At 32.9% G+C, this 6,963-nt stretch overlaps 1 pseudogene; it reads right to left on the reverse strand.

Annotated features, from left to right (window-relative positions):
- Positions 1-382: 382 nt before the first annotated feature.
- On the reverse strand, positions 383-547 carry LOC121968698 (annotated as a pseudogene).
- Between the last annotated feature and the right edge of the window lie 6,416 nt (positions 548-6,963).

Here is a 6,963-nt window from a genome sequence, read left to right on the forward strand (position 1 = left end):
GAAGCAAACGAATACTATTGGGATTTTGAAGCAAACGAAGATCGTTGGGATGATGAAGGTAATAAGAATCATATTGATATTATATTGAAATTTATATAGCTCGAATTTTGCATAGTTTGATTGAATATCTAGACTGTTGATTAAATTTTTTTTTCATTGTTTGATTGATTTTAACAGTTTGAACAATGAAAAAGATATGAAGAGTTCTCACCCATCTATCATAGAAGATTTGATGCCAATAATGAGTATAGAATTTAAAACAGAAGAGGATGCCTATGAATTTTATTTGAAACTAATCGATCATTCCACACACACATTGCATATATAATATAATATATGAATACGTATAAATTAGTGCCCCAGACCCATAAATTAGACATAGTAAGGGTACGCCAGACCTATGCAGTGGTGTGCTCAAGAACTCCAACAACAAGCTATTGTAACATACTCTCCCTCGTAAAAAAAATAATTTAATTTTTTAATCAGATATTAAACTGATAAGAATAGATATTACACTTGATCTTAACCAAAAGACCGAGAAAGGTATGTTTTATAACATCGCTGGCTCAAGGTATTTATAGAAGTTTCTCCGCTCGTAGCATTGTCAATCCTAGGATGTGAGACTAAAAAGAACCATGATAGCACATATTTTTATATAAAAATAATCAGAACAAATTATTAATAAACCTTAAAATAAAGGATATTAACGTAATTTAATTTTAGACTTCACCAAAATGAGTCAACGGTCTAAATCCTTAATTAAATAGTAAGATATGCTAAACAAGTAGGATTTGGCATAAGAAGGACTAAAAGCCACAATGATAAATTGGGTAAATTAGTTGATGGGATTTTTTTGTTGAAGTATGCAAGGTAAAGGGGGAAAGGACAAACAAGATATTTATGTGAAATCAAGTCGTCTTGAAACAAGGTTTAGTTGTGAGACTAAAATGAAGATTATTTGTCGAAAAAATAGTAGGTTTAATGTGGTGCAATTTGTTAAAAAGCATAATCATTATCATTCAAGTTCAAACAAAACTCACCTCTATAGATGCTATAGGAATATATCTTCTTTGCAGTGATACAGATTGAGATAGCAAGTGATGGTGGGATCCCCTAAAAGCATCTCATGATCTTATGGTGAGACAAGTAGGTGGGAAGGAGAATTTAGGTTTTATTCCTAAATAGTATAAAAATTACCTGCAATTCAAAAGAACAAAAAATATGAGAGTTCGGGATACAAGAGGTATATTGGAATATTTGAAAAAAATACAGTTCGATGATTCTAATTTTTTAAATGCTATTCAAGTTGATGAAGATGATTTGATAACTAATATTTTTGGTATGATGCTAAGATGAGAACTGATTATGGAAATTTTGAAGATGTTATTTGTTTTGACACAACCTACAAGAAGAACAATGAAGGTCATCCAATTGCTTTGTTTGTAGGTGTTAATCATCATAAGCAATCCATAATTTTTAGTGCAACTTTATTATATCATGAAACCTTTTTGACGTTTGAGTGGTTGTTTGATACATTTACTAGAGCTATGTGTGAGAAAAAATAACTATTTTTACAAATCAAGATGCAGCAATAGCAAAGGCTTTAGCTTCCAGATGGCATGAAACACATCATCGTTTGTGTATTTGACACATTTATCAAAATTCCGCAACACATTTAAGTAGAGTTTTTTCTTAGTTCAAAGAGTTTGCTAAAGATTTTGCCTCACGTATATATGATTCTGATGAAAAGGAAGATTTTATTTCAGTTTGGAATATGATGTTGACCAAGTATGCACTTGAAGATAATTATTGGTTGAGACGTCTATTTCTTATAAAGGAAAAATGGGCTTTAGTATATGGATGACAAATATTTTGTGTGGATATGACTACAACATAAAGAAGTGAAAGCATGAATAGTATTGTGAAAAGGTACATCACTTATCAACATAAGTTTTTAGACTTTTTTAATCACTTCCAAAGATTACTTAATGATCGTCAATATGAGGAGTTAAAATCTGATTTTAGATCAAATTCAAGTGTTTCATGTTTATTGTATCCAATTGAATTTTGAAAGCATGCAAGTTGTATTTATACTCTTGAGGCATAAAGTGTTTTGTGTTTGTCCCGGTGCGGCCAACAAGAGAAGGTGAATTACTTATAAAAAAAAGTAAACCCATTTTCCAATCTTTCAACTTAGTTAGATAGCACAATTATAATAAACTTACTGAACAACTAATAAAATAAAAGAGGCCAAAATTTACTTGGTTACAACCTAGGTAGTTGTTAATCCAAGGCAGATGAAAACACTAGAAAAATCACTTTCATTGTAGGCGAAAAAGCATCTTACAGAAGTTGATAGCTCAAAAGAATGACTAGGAAAGAGTATAAGACTTGTTCAAATTGTTGATTAATTCCTACGTCCTGCTTAAGCTAGCGATCATCCTAATCGCTTAAGCAGGATGTAATCGATTACACTAATCAATTACACATGCCTAATTGACTAACCTAATCGATTAGGCATGCTTCTGTTTGCTCGCGTTAAACTCCTTAATCGATCGCCCTAATCGATTAAGGTCTTGGTAATCGATTACGAACCCTAACTTCTTCCATCCAAGTCTAGGGTTCCCTTTCCCAACATCCGGTCAACTGTGACCTGTTGAGACTTCTCATTGCCTAGCATCTGGACAACTTTAACCTACTGGGATTTCTTCACCAAGTGTCTGGTCAATCCTTTGACCCACTTGGACTTTCCTCCTCATGCCAAGTGTCCAGTCAACCTTGACTCACTTGGACTTACTATTTCGTGAGAAGTGTCCGGTCCTCGATTACCCACTTGGACTTGCAAACACCAGATATCCAATCAACCTTGACTCACCTAGATGTTCACATGTCTGGCTTCACTCACCAAGACTTCTTTATTGCCTAGCTTCGCTCACTAGGACTTTTCACTTAGTTTCACTCACCAGAACTTTCCTTCTACCTATCTTCACTCACTAGGGTTTTTTACCTAGCTTCACTCACCAGGATTTTCAACTGCTAGCATCACTCACTAGGATTTTCCTTCTACCTTGCCTAACCTCTAGTTAGGACTTTCCCAGTCAAGTATCAGGTAAATCTTGTCCTACTTGACTCTTCTACTCATCACACTAGTCAAACCTTGACCAGAGGAAAATTATATCAACAATCTCTCCAAATATATAATTACACCTGCAATCTCCATATATTGTCAAACATTAAAATTCAAATATCAAAACTCAAACTTAAGCCAACTAAAGCTTAGTCAAATTGGTAAACCTTGACCTACGAAAATTGCACGATCACCTTCGACATTGTTCATTGAAGACTCTTTCCAAGCCATGGAAGGCTCTTTCCAAGCCATGGAAGGCTCCTTCCATGAGGCAGATCAGGTCCTTAGCTGATCTCTTTGCGTGATGATGCTCCGGCTAATTGAAGTTGAGCTCACTCGAACCCAATTCTGACTTTCTCCTCGAGCAGGCTTCTGCTTCAGTTTCTAGTCCCTCGGAAGCACAGTATGTATCCTTCTCACTCACCGGCGTACTCTTCCTTAGGTTCTCAACCCTCATATGCACTGAGCCCGTCGAGTCGATTCCTGTGCCATCTTTCTCGTCTATCGCGTCTTCCGCTCGACTTTTTACGTTCCTAAGTTCCTGCACACTCAGACGCAAAGCATTAAATAATACAGAGTCTAACTTGACCTGGTTGATCACATCAAAACCATCTCAGAGTACTAATAATCTTTTCCTTTTTGAGGTGATCAACCCAAGTTATTTAAGGGTTAAAAAAGCAGTAACATAAGAAGTAAAATAATTGTAATTTACAAATATGCAATACAATTCATAAATATACAATATTAAAAAAATTAATATGCAAAAAAAATAAACTTTCCCCTAGACTTAATTTAATATTCTCCCCGTTTGATTACATTAAAAATATGGATAATAATTCTAAAGAAAATACAAATCATGACTAATACTTAGAAAAATTTTGAAGCTTACATTTCAAAATCTAAATATTTGTGATTTATAAATCAATTTTGGAAGAAATCATTTTAAAATTATTTATTATAATTAAAAAATTTTGAAAATTTTTGTAACATTTAAACATGAAAATTAAAAATAGTGATAAAATTTATATGAATAATAGAAATTCATATAAGCAGTAATAAATTATTTTCTATAAAAAGATGTATTTTCTAAAAAATATACTTAATAAATTAATTTTAAGCTCAAAAATTCTTACAACATTGTCTTAATATGTAAAACATAAGTTATATCTTTAGAAAAATTAAATTTTCAAAGATTAATTTTTTGAGAATTTTTAATATTAAAAATTAATATTTTTTGTAAAATTCATAGAAAATTCAATAATGGTCAAAATATTTTAAAAATATTTCATTTGACATAAAACATGATATTTTATCACATAAAAATAAAATTTTTAAAAATAACTCCGCAAAATAATTTTAAATTTAAATATATGAGTAATGTTGAAAATTTCATAAAAAAATAATATATTGGTAAAAAAATTTTGAAAATTTTCCTACACATAAGTAATGAAATCCTTTTTCTTAAAAAAATTATTATCTAATAAATTTTGAACAAAAAGATTATGAAAAAATTTGACAAATTTAAACATGCAAAAAATATTAAAGCAAATTAAAACATGCAGAAGGATTTTAATCTAAGTATGATTTTGGAACCCAATATACGTTTCTTCCTACTGAATTAATCAAATACTTTCTAGGAATAAATTTTTAGGATAATTTTCTAATTTGACTCTTATGATATCAAAAATACTAATTTAGTCCTTGATGAACTCTTAAATTTGAAGTAGCAAAACTCAAACATGCAGAATTCTTAAATTTTCTATTTGTTCTTTCAATTTTTCATTTTCAATTTTTATCCTGTCGAAATCTTCTAATCGACAAGATTTTGCTAAACTTCCTTTTAGTTCTATGTTTTCCTTTAATAATTTTTATTTTTATTTTCTAATTGATAGAAATTCTTAGACAACATTTTAATAAATCTGTATAACTGGTTAGGAGGTAGAGATCATACCTGACTTACCTTGTCAATCTCGTTATCTAATGCTCCCCCTGTAGTACTGCTTCTCTTTAACGTTTCTTCCCCTTCATCGATGTTCTCGATGCTCATTTTAGATGAGCTTGCTTTGTCATCTTCTTGGTGACTTGCCATCAGCACAAGTCTGGCGTAGGTTTCAATCTCTGACTCTGACGACGACGTTTTATTCTACGTTGCCTTTAGATTTTGTGCTTTTTCATGGTTATTTTTTTTATCTTTGTCCTTGTTCTTCAGTTTTGGGCAGTTATCTTTGAAGTGTTCTTCTTCATTATAGTGATAGCATCTCACTTTTCTTTTTCTTCTTTTCTTGGCCTGCACTTCATTGAATTTATGAGATATAAAAAATTTCTTAAATTTTCTTACCATAAATGTCATTTTGTCATCGTCGAGGGATGTTTCAAAATCTGGTTTGTCCATTTTTGTTTTTAAGGCAATGTTTTGATTCCACTTCTTCTTTAAATCTGCACATCTATATTCATGAATTTCAAAGGTAGAAAATAATTCTTCTAGATTACTTACCTCTAAGTCCCTAGAGATGTAGTATGCATCTACTAAGGTTGGCCATTCTAGTGTTCTTGGAAAAATATTAAGTGCATACCTTAGCGAATCTAGATTAGTTACATTTTTCTGAGATTCGTGAGTTCGATGACTAGCTCCTTTAACTTGGCGTGCAGTTAAGGGATCGTTTCACCTTCCTTCAGTTGAAGATTTGTCAGTTGGTTCCGAAGTAGATCTCTTCTTGCGAGCTTGGCTTCGAAGGATCCTTCGTGAAACTCCAGGAATTTTTTCTAGCGATCTTTTGTAGCCTTGTAGACTCTAATCATGTTGACCTTTTATGGTGGCAGCATACTTAGCAGATGAAATTCTACTTTTCCGTTGGCCACAAATTTGGCTTATTCCTTCTTTGTCTACTTCTCCTCTTTCTTTAGTTCGTCGTTGTTGTTGGTAGGTACTACAAAGTCATTTTCCAAAATTAGAAAAATATCAAAATATGTTTTGAAGTATACCTCTATTTTCTTCTTCCAGTGGGCAAAGTCTCCCTCAAATTTAGGTGGATAAATGCTTGTTCCAACCATCATCTTCTATGCTTCAGTCGGCAGTTAGTCCTTCTGAAACAGTTGGGCTCTAATACCACTTATTGGTCCTGGTGCGGCCGCCAAGAGGGGATGACTGCCTTAAAAAAAAATCAAACCCCTTTCTTGATCTTTCAACTTAGTTAGATATCACAATTATAATAAACTAACTAAACAACTAATAAAATAAAAGAGACTAGAATTTATTTGATTACAACCTAGGCGGTTGTTAATCCAAGGCAGATAAAAGCACTAGAAAAATTTCCTTCATTGTAGGCGGAGAAACCTCTTACAGAAGTTGACAGATCAAAAAAATGACTATAAAAGAGTACAAGAATTGTTGGTCAAGTTGTTGATTAATTCATAACTTCAGGGACCTTTTATATTCCTGGAAAATCCTATTCGTGGGTGGAAGGAGCCTTCAAGAGGGTTCATGTTGCCTTCGAGTAGAAAATTTTATCCATCGAAGATAAGGTTTTATCTTCAGCCAACAGCTAGGGAAGGCGTCTTCAATAGGTAGAAGACGCATTCGACACTGTTTATCGAAAGTGCCTTCCAAGACATAGAAGGTGTCTTCTATGAGGCAGATTAGCTCCTTAGATGATCTCTTCACATGAGTTATGCTCCAACAAACCAAAGTTGAGCTCACTGAACCCAACTCTGACCTTCTCCTGGAGCAAGCTTCCGCTTCGGCTTCTTGTCCCTCAAAAGCGCTGCAATCGTACTTCTCACTCTATCGAAGTACTTTTTCGCAGCTTCTCATTCCTTAGATGTGTCGAGCCCGTCGA

Source organism: Zingiber officinale, chromosome 3B, assembly GCF_018446385.1.
Source record: "Zingiber officinale cultivar Zhangliang chromosome 3B, Zo_v1.1, whole genome shotgun sequence".
NCBI classification, from domain to species: Eukaryota; Viridiplantae; Streptophyta; class Magnoliopsida; order Zingiberales; family Zingiberaceae; genus Zingiber; species Zingiber officinale.